The sequence below is a fragment of the Canis lupus genome, chromosome 11 (assembly GCF_011100685.1).
Source record: "Canis lupus familiaris isolate Mischka breed German Shepherd chromosome 11, alternate assembly UU_Cfam_GSD_1.0, whole genome shotgun sequence".
Classification (NCBI taxonomy): domain Eukaryota; kingdom Metazoa; phylum Chordata; class Mammalia; order Carnivora; family Canidae; genus Canis; species Canis lupus.
In genome coordinates this window covers 30,813,107-30,828,876 of record NC_049232.1, presented here as the reverse complement: position 1 = coordinate 30,828,876, position 15,770 = coordinate 30,813,107, and the positions used below count along the sequence as shown (strand labels likewise).

The window sequence follows — 15,770 nt, the reverse complement described above, 5'->3', positions numbered from 1 at the left end:
GGCTATTGTCAAGCTGCAGGTTATAAAGAAATTTAATTTTATGTACATTTCTTTTGCTTTGTTCTCCACATCAGTTAGTACAAGCAACAGCCTTGTTATAATGGAGTGGCCCAACAGCTGCCTGAAATTGTAACTGCCTCCCAGAACTAAATGTAGTCATAGTTTTGATTCTCTAAAACTTACCCCATATTTGGTATGCAAATCCCTGAAGAGAAGGCCCAAGAGCATTCTCCAACATGGAAGTTATGGATATTGGCAAGCTACTGAACATGAGTGTGTGAAGAACATTTCTATCTAACCCTTTATTTCAGTTCAGGCTCACTGAGGAGACTCAATTGGGCCTAACATAATCTTAAATTTGAACATACTGCTTCAGGACAAGTACAATGCCATTAGAAAGATAAATGAGATGGAAGGAGTTGCTTCTACTCATTCTCTCTGATTCACTTAAAAGAATTTTGTTAAATTCAACCAAGCATGTACATATCTATTCAAAACAAATTAACTTATTTTATTTTTGGCTTTTAAAATAGCCCTTACGTATACATGGAAGATACCCAGAAAATTGAGTAACTCTCTAAAATGGCTCAAGACAACACCTTGAGTACCATCATCTGCTAGAAAGAAAAGATATTGGAGGGCGGAGAAGCCAGGCAGGGGACACTATCAGAAGGCTATTGAAGGTAAGGGTGTTATGCTGATGTAGGTCAGAGCCTTCTCCACTGAGAAGAGCTGCTAGAGACTTAGTCATCTTCTTCTTCCTGTTATAGAGGGAGACACTCTTACAAATGGAAATTTCCCATATAAATATAAATGTCTCTTATAAAAGGGTAACTTCTATTTCATTTTTAGAGTTTTCCCTGTGTCTGCTGTGTCTTTAAAAATAACCAGCTCAAAATAATCCTTATGCCAAAATAATTCTTATGTATATTTTGGGATGGCAAATTTTCCCCCTTACCTGCAACTGTGCCTAGCCTTCTAATGAGATTGTATACCTTTAGTTTTGAGTTACTGGAATTTAGCTGGAATTAGCATCCTGAATTACATGGGCTTTTGTGGAGGGTAAGATCTACCTGAAGAGAGTCCAGTGTTCTTTTGGAAGGAAGATAAAGGATGATTCCATGGTTCCCATTGTGTCCTTTGTCCTTTTACCATGGCAAGCACTGGAATAGCTGGAAACTATGATAAAAGGCTTCTATAGTGGAGGCCTTCCGCTGACCATTCAATTATATATAAATTTTTGAGGGTTCTAGAATTTCTTTTAAAAAGTTCTGTCAATAACAGTTATAAATCTTCCCCCATTCCTCCAATCCTCTAGTTTTATCCTCTAAATGTCTCTGGTCATATGTCAAATCTTTGTCATTACCTGGAAGTCAATATAGAACCTAACCTCAGAACCTCTCTCTTTCTGCACAAAGTAGAACATAAGATGCATTGCTTTAAATGCATTCCTTTTGGAGGATTGTTTCTTTTCTTTCATGTTCTTATGACCACACCAGAGGCAGTGTAATTTATGTGGAAATTTACTTCAGCTGATGCTGGTATAAAATACCTAATGCTTCACTAACGTCTTGGTTATTTTCCATTCCTTGGTTGACTTTTCACCTCTTCAACTTCTTTGTAAATATTTGTTGCATTACATGCCCTCTGTTGAACAGTCTGTAATGTCCTCTATGTTCTGTGGGCTCTGTCTTAATGGGATGGGGGCCCCCAAATGTGGGTCCATCCGATTGGGTGGAAGCTGGCAGCACCATCAGTGAAAGACTTCCCCTGAGGCAGAACAAAGGGAATGGAAATTTATTGAATGCACTGAAAGGGAGCCATGAGCAGGACAGAGGAAGAGACTGTCTGAGATGAGGTAGGGGTGGGGGCGTAGGGTCACTGCTGTCAGTAAAGGGTGGAGTGAGGGGATATGGGAATATAGAATTTTCCCTTTTTTTGGTAACTGTGTCAGATATAAGTAACTCATTGGTCAGCAAAGGCTGATAGATATTTTGAGGTGGGTCGCCTAATGGGCCTGTTTGTATTCAGCTCTGTGGTCACTGTGGGCCCTTTAGCCTTGTTCTACATTCCATTGTTCAAGCCTGTTGCCTTAAACCTGCCTCTACATGTTCCTGACTGGACTCAGACTGATCTAGTAGTGCACTCAGTTGGTTAGCTCATCTGAGGCTAATGCTTGATGTTAGTGTAAATAAATGTGTGTGGCAGATTCCTTATGTTATAGGACTTGGTGTCCTCTTCCTGCCTAGGTTCTTGGTTGCACCACTTCAAAGAATGAAGAGGTAGACCAGATGAAGAGTGGTGTACAGCAAAGCAAAGTTTAATTAACAAAAGTATAAAGCTCCTGGGGTGGGGGGTTCAGTGGGACCCTAGTGGGTTGTCCCCAGAGTTTCTGAGTTTAGGGGCTATTATGAGCTCTTTTGAGGAACTTTCTGAAGCAAACAGGGAATGCTGAGTCATGCCAATCAGAGCTTATCTGTCTAGTTATTAGGTTAATGTCCATGTGCTGATGGTCTTTTTTTTTTTTTTTCTGACATTTGGGGACTTAGGTTTTTAACTGCCCATTGCCTATGATATTGACAAATGCTTCTGTGGTTCATTGTCTTATTTTAGGACATTTTGCAGAAGTCCTTTCTGCAAAGACTGCAAAGCATAATGTCAGTGCAGTCCTGTCTAAACTGTTTTACAACAGGATATCAGTGTTGTTTTATTTTAGCTGTCCTGACTACATATTTTCTTGTTGGGGACCTTGGCCCGATTACCTAACTCTCCAACTAACTACTAACACTTATAATTATTGTAAAACCTTCTAGATCTTTCTGACTCAAATGCAGGATCTCAGAAATTTAAGAAACTCTAGGAAGTTCACCAAAGTAATATATCTGGGGATAGAGATGGAGCCAGGAACCAGCTGTCCTGACATCCAATTGAGTGCCTTTTTATCTCTTTATTACCTCATATTTTATAAATATTATATTTCTGCCTCTGCTTATAATTCTCCATCTAACACAAATTCACTTATTTTTATAACCAGAAATAATAATCCCACACTGAATACCTATGTAAAATTTCCAAGGTTCAACAACTTATAAATTTTAAGACAGATTGTCTGTAAAGCATTGCTTCGGTGCACTAAATAATACTCAAGTGGCTTGAAAGAGTTAATTCAGCTTGCAAAAGAGCTTAATTTATTCCCAAGACATAGCCCATACACAAGGAGAATATGGCTCATTAAATCCTTTTCAAAGACTCCCGATAGAGAAGTGTGTTTTTGGATCAATATTATGTTCCTGTGGACTTAACGGAATCACAATTACTCTTGGGAGGAGGCTAGCTTTTCCTTCTGGGTGTGGAACTCTTTTCAAAGATGGATGTTGTAGCTATGGTTATTCATAATTCTGTTTATAAAGCAAACTATTAAAAAAGACTAAGAATTAGGTGATCTTTTATTCATTAGTTTGTTTTTCTTTCTAGCAGCTAATAAAAGAGGTTACCCTCCTGTAGGTGTTTTATCTGGTTGACGCTCTTTGCACCCTCAAACTTCAGCTAGTCAGATTCTCTATTAGAAACATTGTGCTTCATGACATACTCATATTTCTCAGAAGTCAGAAACAAGAATTAAGAACAAGCTTGCTTTACTAGGTGATTCTTTCTCCAAGTCATATACTGACTGCAACACCTAATTCATATGATGAGGCAATAAAACAGTGTCTACACATTGTCAGACAAGTATATGAAATCTTAGAAATCACGATGATTCTTTTATATAATATAGTGAAGTGATTAAGAATAAGGACCCTGGAATCAGTTCCTGCTTTTAAATCCTGGCTTCACCACTTATTGGATTTGTGGCTTCATGCATGTTACTTAAGTTTCCTACTCTGTTTCCTCATCTGTATACTGGAGTAAAAGTCCTATCTTCCTCTTTAGAACATAGCTGACAGGACTAAATTAAATGAAAGAATATGTATGTGAAAAGTCTGGCATTAGTATCATATGAATGCATATTGTCTATAATTATCACATGGATATTTATAAACATCTCCATTACTTTTAAATATGCAAGAAGAACTTCATTAGTGTAGTTGACAAATATTATCACAATTCCATTTTTAAATATTCTATATATTTATATATATTATTTTAAGGCTTCATGCCCTACATGAGGCTTGAACTCACCATCCTGAGATTGAGTCATGTGCTCTACTGACTAAGCCAGCCAGACACCCCTATTACAAACCACCTTTTTAAAGGCAGATTTTACATAGCTTTATAGATTACAAAGTCAACATGGGCAGAGACACCTAAAAAATATCTCTGCCAGCATCTGTTGACTATCTCTACAAATTGTAACAAATGTTATCTACAGGTTATTAAGCACAACATTATTTGTGTGATTATGAAAGAGTTCACAACAGTGCCTTCTCTCCAGAATGTGCCAATTTAGCAGGTGGATTATTTTGAACTTGAAGGAACTTGAGACCTTGTGGGCTCTAGAGAAACTTTTGCCTCTCCCTTATCTACATAAAAGAATCTAAATTGGGGGTCTTTCACAGATAAGGGTTATTAGCAGAGATACATTTTATCTGAGTGACCCATCTGTATGGCAGGGCGAACATCTCATTACCAAACATCTGCTCTTCTTATAGTGCTGTGGAGTACCTTCCTTTCCTCTGAAGTCCCAGCCACTATCACCTTCTCTTTAGTTCAGAGTGACATGTAGACCTCATTTTGCCTGTCTTTGGAATTTCCATGTCTATGTGGATTCCTATGCCTATTAAACTTGATTTTCTTCTGTTAATCTGTCTCGTGTCAATTTAATTCTTAGTCCATCTAAAAGGACTAATTTTAAATGGAGTAGGCTGCGGAAAGGCTTATATTTTTTTAGTTTAATAAACTGATGGAGCTATTCACATCTAAATTATTTTTAGCTATTTGAAATTTGTCCTGTGTTTATTATGAAGGCAGAAATAATACAGCATTTCATTATATCTTCTGGGTGCTCTACTAAGTTCATAAATTAGAATGGCAAAATGTGTAAAATATTCTATGATGACTAAAATATATGAAATACTACCTAAGAACCTCAATGAGCCATTAACAAAAAAATTCAATTGCTGTTCATTTAAAGGGTCATTATTTCTGGATAGGTTAAGTAATCTCTACAGGGTTGCAAGCGCCTTTTTCCTACATTCACCCAAGAACATCCATGGTCATACACCATGAAATATTCAAACACCTGGCAAAAAGCATCAGATATTTCTTCTCACTTCTGAAAGCCACTGACATACCATAAGAAGGAAGAATATGCTACTAAGAGTTAGAGGGAAGATGGGGCAGAAGAAAGATATTTGGGTTCCTTTGCTTCTCCACTTGTGCAGCTACATTAAATGCCAAACAACTTTTAAGGCTAATTGTATGTCTGAAAGTTATTTCAGCTCTGTAAAAAACAAATCATTCATTTTAAGGACTCATACATAAGTCAGTTATTTTTGAGTTTCGTGTAGTTTTATTCCTTATTGTTTTGCTTATATAATGATCTTCAAACTATCTTTCCTCATGATAAAATTTGTTAACATACCATCTACTTCCATTCATTAAGTACATTATACACATTATACATCAGTGTAGGGATCCCTGGGTGGCGCAGCGGTTTGGCGCTTGCCTTTGGCCCGGGGCACGATCCTGGAGACCCGGGATCGAATCCCACTTCGGGCTCCCGGTGCATGGAGCCTGCTTCTCCCTCTGCCTGTGTCTCTGCCTCTCTCTCTCTCTCTGATGACTATCATAAATAAATAAAAATTAAAAAAAAATATACATCAGTGTAAAATTAATTATGTACAAATTATCTGTAAAATATTAAAATGTAATATGAAAAAACAAAGTATATTTTATCTTTCATGGTTAATAACATGATTCATTTTGTTTTTCTATCCCACATAGAAATTGGTGCATCATAAATGCTGAGTGTTTGTTACAGGAAAAGAGTGAAGGAAGGAGAAAGGAAAGATGAAAAGATGGATGGTTGAATGGATGGATTAGGATGAAAGAATGTAATTAAAGGGAAGGAAGTTTATGATATTTGACTGGGAAAAATAGAGTGAGAAATGTTTGCATTTAACCTGGATCTTTTTAGCTATGTGGCTTTAGCTTTAGTTTTCACACCTGTTGAAGAAGAGGAAGAAGAAGAAGAAGAAAGAAGAAGAAGAAGAAGAAAAGAAGAAGAAGAAGAAGAAGAAGAAGAAGAAGAAGAAGAGGAGGAGGAGGAGGAGGAGGAGGAGGAAGAGGAGGAAGAAGAGGAGAAGGAGGAGGAGAGAGGATGATAATAATCACTTCATGTATTTTGAGAATTAAGTCAGCGTGGGAAAAATGCCCACTTTCACAATACCTTAAATATAATAGATGCTCCATAAATGTCAGTTTCCCCTCTTTTGCATAGCTTGGCCTGATTTTACCTTAAAGGCAGGTTTCTCAGTATTTTCAAGTTACAGTTGAACAGATGATTTGAAGGTGGGGAATGACACCGTTCCAACTCTTCGCACATCTCCCTCCTGTGCTTCTTCTTTTGGGAGTTTGCCACTAAGCAGGCGCCTTTTTTTAACCTCACTCTGTTTGAGTGAGCTCATCTTTAGAGAAAGTTTCTTTCTTGTACTCCACTTTATTCAATCAATAGAAACTATTGATTTGTAAGGCCAGGTGGAGCAACCTTTGAGGCACATGACCATGCTATCTGAAGATTGCATTGCAATGTAAATAATCACAGAAAGGAGCCTAAATAATTAACCAAGTAAAATACACAGTTAGAGTGGTTTAAGTTTTATGTGAATTTGAAAATTAATATATTTTAGCATACCTTGTCTGAATAAAAGCTAATTAAAACATAATCATATTTGAAGGGGAAGAAAAATTAAATTGTTTATTAAATGAGAAAAGTGTATTCTCCTTTGATTAGGGAAAAGGAGTGTAGGATGCCTGATACAGAAGAGGCAAACCAGTGTCCCTTGACATAGGAAAAAAAAAAAAAAGATTGTAATGTCACTGACATTATGGAAGGAAAAAAATCACATTATGACTAAAAACAGGAGAAGATGAATTAGAATTTATTAGCCAGGAGAGGGCCAGTAGTGGGAGATGAATGAGTACTGGTTAATATTTCTAATACTGTACGGGGAATAGTACAGAACAATAATTACCCAATTATAACTAAGACATGTTTTCTTAAAACATAACTCTTTTCTTCAAAATTAAGAATATTCTCTTCCCTTGGAAGTAAAAATGACTTCATTCTATGCTTGTAGAGAATAATATACTAGCTATAAAGTATTCAGAGGCTTCTGCATTTTTTTTTCTTTTTTATGTGGGTGTCAAATCTGCTGTGGGAATATAACCACTTTTATTATGCTTAAGGTACATTTAGCATAGCATGGGGTAATATATGATTTATATTGACTTAGGAAGTTTTAATTTTTATGAAAACTAAGCATTACATATGCTTACCCTTTTCATAAAGTTGAAACAACAAAGTGAATCATCTTGACTTCATATAATTTTCTAATAAATGATTAGATAGAACATATTTCAGAGTCTTGTATATATGAAGAACAACAGCTACCAAAATATAGGATAGGAAAGTTTAAGCTTAAGCTGAAAGACAATAAAACAAAAATAAGGCAAGGATATATATTTGAGAGGGTTCCACAAAGATTTTTTAATTGTTGGCTTATTAAATAACTATTCCTTGAAACCATAATTTCACCTATTCACATGATTTCTACAAGGTTTTGCTTCATTTATTGTACCCAGCCAAGTTAATTTTTATATTGACATAAAGTCATAGTTTCTTTAGTGTCATTAAAACAGCCCATAAATGTGATCAAGAACATGTCCCCCACGAGCACCCCTGCAACATAGCCTCTTTGTTTGCTTCTTTTTCTACAGTTCATCCTAATTCTTGGGGTCCCAGCTCAGACCTCCCACTATAATCTTCTCGATTCTCATTGATCCTCTAATTCAATAGATATTTATTTGGAACTTATTATTATAGATAATTAGCATAAAAAATGGGACTTGACAGATAAAATCTCAGTCTCAGAGAGCCTACATCCTGATGGAAAAGTAAATAAATATATATAAAAAGAATTTATATTAAGTGCTATAATCAGATTGGGACAAGTGCCAAACTAATGTACTGGATTCTGAGATAGATTGTGCTACCATGAGATGACTCTCAACTAACTGATTCACTCAAAAGTCCTTGTCAGGTGTAAATTTTATGCTAATGTAGGTAAATACATGGATTCAGGCTACAAATCTTTGTACTTTTCTATAAGGAACTCAGCAGTAGGGTATTTACAAGTACCACTGATGTAAACACTTTATAAAAAAAAATATTTCAAAGAAAATCTACCCTACTTAATATATACTGTTCTCCCCACTTAAGGGTCTTTGGGGATCCATATATCTATCTGCAGAAAGTTATTGTCGGAAAACTCTTGGGTGTCACTTAAAGAGTATATAGTAACTTGACTTTTCCTTCAAAAAATTTCTCTCATAATTCTGACTATTAACATTGACCCAAAAGCTTTGGCAGGATTGCATCACTGGATGCAGAAAAGGGAACCTGGCTTAAAGTGGAAAAAGAAACAGATGGCAAAGTGTGTTCTACACACACATATAGGTTTTTTTTTTTTTTTTTTTCTTCTTCTTCTTCTTTTTGCCAGGGAAGCTGCTGCTTCTTTTAATCCAGTTCAGTATGTTCTAAGGCAGCTACTATTTCTGAAAGCATTGAACATGCAGGGCCAAAGTTTCTAAGTATGGACCCACAGAGGCAGGAAGGAAATGATGCATGTTAAACATCCTGGAAAAATGAGGAGGCTGCTGTAGATGGTTGCAAAGATCCCTTCCAGCTCTAATACCCGGTGCTTGTCTGTCTTCTGCAAAGGCCACATGGAGGTGGTATACCAGAACCTATGACAGCTCCCAACTGACATCACAGCATTTTCCTCTATGCTTTGCTTTTTTCATTTCTCTTTTGCCACCTACATTTTATAAATTTGAAATGTATTCTCAAACCTCATTGACATGTCATTCAAGGGCTGAAGTTCTTTCCTGCTCTGGAACTAATAGTGTTAGAACTTCATTTCCATGACTCAAAAGGTATCCAATCCTGGTATAATTCAAGGCATCCTTATCCTAAATAACCATCCTTTTTTGCTCTATTTACTGACTTGACTTTTAAAAATTAAATTTATTTTGGAGGCTTACCATTTAAGTTAATATGAGTCTTTGGTATTTTAGTGAAATTCCTGAAATGGGACGGTTGGGGGAAAGGGCTAGGAATTGATGGTCACTATCTGGTCCCTGGGTGCCAAGAAACTATTGAAGCTAAAGTAGTTAAATATAAGAATACAAGATTCTGAGGAACTCCTTTACTTGCCTTTATGAAAGCTAATGGTCCTATATTCTACCTTTCTACAGATTCCCCCCCCCCACGACCAGTTTCCAGAGTCATTATAAGAGTCTTGACAACATTAGGTACATGAAAGATTAAAAGTCAGAATTCGAGATATACAATGATACTGGAAGCCAAAATAAAGCAGTGGATATAGATAAGAAGACAACTGGAATAAATCTAAGTGGCAGGGGTCAGAGCAGAAGCACAGGTAAAAGATTATGTAAGAAGCCAGAAACCAGAGTTTTTGCAAAAGTCAAAGGCCACCATCAGGCCATGAGTATAAACTAGATATGGACTCTAGATCTGGGGTCCTCAAGACTAGAGAATCTTGAGGACTTGTTGACTAGATGAAGCAGATTGTAATAATTTAGGAGCCAAGGACAGGAAGTCATCACAAAGGAGATGGGGAGTGAGGTTAAGAAAAGCAGTACCACAAAACAGAAAGTCAAGAAAGCAATAGACACTAGCTGTTAGAAAACATGGCAATGGCAATGTAGCAAATATCTGTCTCACTCAGGAAACTTTTTATATGTTTTCTACTTGCAGCAAGAAATAGACAGCTAGATTCAAGAGCAGAGCTAACATTCAAACCTGGAAGCAGCTAATTCTTGTTTTGGGAAACTAGGAAGCTCACTTGGTGGTAATGGGAAATATCTAAGATGAGGATTAATTGGCAGTCCTGCTGGGAGGACACAAAAATAAATAGGATAAGATAGGTAGTGAGAAGGAGCTCATATTTCTGTGCTAGACTTTTTACTTGTCTCAGTCCATTCAACCATCTTGAAACAATTTTGAGAAATTGATAGTAAACTTTGGTAAATGAAGTTAACATGTCTGAGTGAAGCTAAATGCATTGCCTATGGCCAACCAACTCACTGATTAAAACTCATATCCAAATGCACAAGTGGACAGTGTAGGAATAAAACACAACTTTCCAACTGTATTCTATTTTACTTACAGTGGTGTGCCATATCAAAAATGAAATTTCAATGTTTTCATACTTATGGAATCAAACAAGATTTTGGCAGAGGTGTAATGTGGGAGCCACAACAGTAGGAAAAAAAAATGTATGTGGGCAGTGTTGAAACAAAAGTCCAAGGATGGTAAACTGAAAATATAAGGAGAATATTTTTTTGAGCTGCATTTTATGAACTCAATTACTCTGAAGAGTGTTATTTCCTCAAATTAATAAAATAAAATTAATAATAATACATATTCAACAATCACTGCATGTGTAGTAAATGCCAGGTATGCTAAAGTCTTTGTAGGCATAATCATTTACATAATTTTCATAAGAATCTTGTAGGTTAATTATTATTATCCTCATTTTATAGAACAGGAGACTGACATACAGAGAATTCAGCACACAAGGCAGGGCCACATACTTACAATGGTTTGGTGCAAGGGTTCATACACAGGTGTCACTACTTCCTATTTACAGTCTCCAGACATCATAATTTCATCTTCACAAAATAATATAATTAACTTACATATATTGTAGGTGGAAATTTTCACACTATAGGTGAGCTGTCATGACATGATTCTTCCTAAAGATGAAATATTCTTTGTTATTCAACATAGTAAAAGATGTTTGAGTAGTAAAACATCCAGAGTAGTAAAACAAAATACTCATGACATTTAAAATTGAGTAACCAAATTTCATGTATATTTGATCTGCTTATTACCTATACAATATTCTAGCTTGGATGTCTGTAGTTGTTTTTCATTGAATGTGGAAAACAGATTTTTCTTTGAGAGGTGTGGTGTTTTGAGACCAGCGGAGTTTTTGTGGTATTTCCATTTTTAAACAAGGTGGGCGTTTAGTTAAACTATCTCGCTTTAATGATAGAAAAATTAACCAGAATAGCAGCATATACTTGTTCATATTCATTAATTGAGTGGGGAATATTAATTGTTCTCTGAATGGAATCATCCATCATATCTTCTCAGATAAATGGGGCCTGTTTGACTAGATGTATTTTTCTCTGAGATAAACCATTGCTCAGTCACAAGTGAATAATATTTTTATTTAGATGTACCTTGTTTACTGAGAAACATAGAAATATCCTGAGACAACTCCTGATACTCTTTCACATTCCTCATTCTGATTTTTAGTCTGTATGTAGAAAAGTCGATTTAGGGCATTTTGAAACAACATTTTGTAAAGGTGAAAAGAGTTTACAATATTTCTTTTAATTTAAAATGTCCATTTTTTTCCAATCCTGAATCAATTTTGAATGTTGAAACTGCAATTTAAAAATTCTTTAAGTTTTTAGTGAAGTATAAAAAACTTGGTGAAGATGAAAGGTTAAAAATCCAAAGATATAGTTATGTTTTAACTGTAACCTAAAAACTGGGAAAACAATTGCATAAAACAGAATATACTAAAAAGTTACCTCTAACATATGTGCTTTTGGTATATTTAGCTAAAATCACTAATGAGGCCATCTAGAAAAGCTGTTTAATGATAATTTATAATATGAACAGTCAAATTATTTGGTCATTAGCTAAATCCAGCTTCTAGAACATTTTTGTATAATATATCAAATTTAAAAAGTTGTTATTTGTAGTTTAATATATTTCATATTTCATAAATTATCAGTATTACTACTAAAATACCATTTTCTTGAATTTAGAAAAAAAAAAGAAATCACTGATATATTTATATTGTCTTAATTCTCTTTCCTAATATTGACTTATAATAAAATCTGTTACAGAAACTGGAAACCGAAACCTGAGATACCATACAGTTGTGATTCTTAACATGGAATTAATGGAACAGGTCATTTTAGAAATAATTTGATGAAATGAATATTTCTTGTACAACAGCACAGACTAGTGGCCATGCCTTTAAAGCAAATGTTTGCCTTATTCTGGGACATGTTATCTAAAGTAGCCATGTATATATATTATGAAATGGTATTAAACAAATTACATATTTATTTTATTTTTTATAAGTTTTAAAATTTATTCATAAGAGACACACACACACACAGAGGCAGAGGCAGAGACAGAGGAAGAAGGAGAAGCAGGCTCCCTGTGGGGAGCCGGATGTGGGACTCAATCCCAGGACCCTGGGATCAGGACCTGAGTTGAAGGCAGACACTCAACCACTGAGCCACCCAGGGGTCCCACAAATTATATAGTTAAATAGTAATTACAATACAGTATAATTTTTTGGAGCTGAAGAGTGCCTTAGCCTAATCTACTTTATCCATTCTATTTTGCATTCACTCCAAATTGCCTAGAAATTGTTCCGAAAATAATAGGTGGGAAAAGATACACATAACTGCTATCACCAATAGTGAGTTTAAAAAAATATGTAATTATTAAAAAGGATATTTCTCTGTGTATATATTTTAAGCTTACAATATAGCTAATCATCTATAAGCAAGACATTTTTTTTTCATTTAGAATAGTGACAGACAGATAATAGTATAGTCACTTATAGATGGATGTCAACTCACTTGCCCCAAGACTCTCAATTTATAGAAATTCACTTTAAATGATGTTCTTCTAGTATTTAAATCTAATTTTCCCCCATTTAAAGTGTTTTGCCAATTATTAAAATGTTTTGATAAATTATACTTTTTTATTAAAAAATTCTTAACAAATTTGTCTGTAGGGAAAAAAAAAACAGTGCTACTTGGGCTAATGGAAAATTATGGGTATTTTCTGAGCTGTCTCCTAATAATGCAAATAGAAAAAAAAAAGATGAACAAATTAGCTCAAAGACCTCATTTTGATATCTAAATTTGAATACATTTTCTTTCCCAAAATACGTAATCAGGCCTCCCTGCATTGATTATATTTGCCATCTGGAGAAAGGAGAGAGAGAGAGAGAGAGAGACAAAAGCCTTCACACTGTGATATGCAGATTTGGGGAACACAATTATTAATAAAATGACTCACAGACTGGCAGCAAAAGGTAGAATATTGAATGGTCCCAAATAACCAATATAGTGGATACTAAGTCTGTGATTATTTTAGATTGTGTCTATTCCCACGAAGTCACACAATCTGTCCTATAACTTCTGAAATGTTTACATTCGTCTGTGATTTACAGTAAGTATTTGAATTCCAATCCTGGCTCTATTGCCTACTATCTCTGCAAACTTGAAAAAAGTTGCCACTCTTTCTTAGCTTCAATTTCCTAATCTACAAATTGGTAATATTAATGACCTAACAGAGAGATGGCCAACTTAGATATTTGTGAACACTAAAATATAAAACATTTTGCAATGGGGGGATGCCTGGGTGGCTCAGCAGTTGAGCATCTGCCTTTGGCTTAGGGCGTGATCCCAGGGTTTGGGATCGAGTTCCACGTCAGGCTCCTTGCAGGAGAGCCTGCTTTTCCCTCTGCCTATGTCTCTGCCTCTCTCTCTCTCTCTCTGTCTCTCATGAATAAATAAATAAAATCTTTTTAAAAATGGAAAATGAGAACTAATTATTCCAATAGCAAGATTCTTAAACTGTATTTGTGAATATTTTATTTATTCATAAAGTAGTAATTTTTAACATTGCTCTTTATTTTATTTTAAAGATTTATTTATTTATCTATGCACGAGCAACACACAGAGAGAGGCAGAGATATAGAAAGACAGAGAAGCAGGCTCCTCAGCGGGACTCGATCTCCCAACCCAGGGTCATGCCCTGAGCCTAAGGCAGATGCTCAACAGCTGAGCCACTCAGGTGTCCCTTAACATTGCTCTTTAACCTCTTTTTATGTGGAAAGATCATCAGTATCAATCAAGTCTGATTCCACTTTTATATCTGAGAACAGTTTCCCCTGGGACAGAGAGCCAACACAGTAAATTAGATCAAAGACTTCATTGTTATTTTTTTTTTAATTATGAAGAAAAGGTGACTAGCAAAATGTATATCTTCTAATGTTTGAGGATAATCTATTGTGTCTTTATTATTCAATCACAAAGAATTATTTTAAGAAATATTCTTACACACTATTCTCTTATTCCTACTAAAATATACTCACAAAATTATAGGGAGAATATCTACTGTATAGTGGCACACTTCTGATGCATTTTACCTATCTTCAACAGTAGATGTCAGGATGTCAAACAAGAAAGAAGGTTCTCCTTCCATGACTTTTCTGAGACTGGCCAGGGAAGATGGGAGTTTAAATATTTGTTGCAAATTCTAAATTCTTGTCACTGTGTTAGTTACAAAGCATAAATAAATAATCAGTAATCAAAATTGGAGAGTTAATTAAAATCACAATTGTCACAGTTTCTGATTGAAATGTTTGTTTTGAAACTGCAATTCGTTATGCACACTCACTCATTTGAATATTTGTCCTCTAAAAGACAAATCAATCATTGGAATCTTGCAGATGTGGGTGGGCAGATCCTACATTCCTTGCCTAGACTGTTTCTTTTTTTTTATTTTTTTTATTTTATGATAGTCACACACAGAGAGAGAGAGAGAGAGAGAGAGGCAGAGACACAGGCAGAGGGAGAAGCAGGCTCCATGCACCGGGAGCCCGACGTGGGATTCGATCCCGGGTCTCCAGGATCGCGCCCTGGGCCAAAGGCAGGCGCCAAACCGCTGCGCCACCCAGGGCTCCCTGTTTCGTTAGAAACATTACATTTTGTCTCTTCATGTCATGTTGATCTTCAAGTGAGAACCATTCCCTTACATTTTTTGCATTATAAGTCACTTTGGATTGGAGGTCAAAGTTATGAAACATTTCAGAAAATTATGTACACATGCACTTCATTTAACTTTCACAGACTTTTTTAGAAGGCTCATAGGAACACCAAGGTTAAGCCTTGCATCTCATAGAAGTTAAGAGGAGTTAAAATCCCAATACCGGTTGGTGATTGCCAACCTGCTTTTGGCAATACTTCCCATGAATAAACGAGCACTTTCAAAGAGAAGATCCTATAGTATCAGAATTGCCTTCTTCCCTAGACATAACTGATCATTAAGTAAAGCAACAAAAGTACTTCCTTTCAAACATTAGTGGTTTGAATCATTTTAGTTATGTGAATAGCATACACTAGTTTTACATAAAAATTGCAGATTATTATGCAGAACTAATCTATGTCCAACCCTAGCACAAGGGCAGTAGCACAATTCCTTTTCTTTAAACCACAACCAGAAAATATTTTGTATAGCCTTATGTTTTTATAAATTTATGATCTCTTAGAGATGATCTGCCTCTCCTGCCCTCTTTTGAATAGATTTGAAACTTACAGAAACCCAAGAAGAGCCCATAAATGCCCACATTTGTTATATGCAAGACTGAGATTTGAATTCAGGTATTCTCAGTTCAAATTCATTGTTTTTCTTTCTG

General features: G+C 35.5%; 1 protein-coding gene and 1 long non-coding RNA gene across 16 annotated transcripts in view; one reads left to right on the top strand and one right to left on the bottom strand.

Moving 5' to 3' along the window:
- The window catches only part of LOC111098038, a 30,024-nt gene extending 28,936 nt beyond the window's left edge, over window positions 1-1,088 (bottom strand). For all 3 annotated transcript variants that reach the window (XR_005366758.1, XR_005366759.1, XR_005366760.1), the window contains exon 1: window positions 959-1,088. This is a non-coding gene — a long non-coding RNA (uncharacterized LOC111098038). The remainder of the gene's footprint in view (window positions 1-958) is intronic.
- PTPRD (protein tyrosine phosphatase receptor type D) overlaps window positions 1-15,770 on the top strand; it is a 2,163,408-nt gene that overhangs the window by 520,102 nt on the left and 1,627,536 nt on the right. The window lies entirely within an intron of this gene.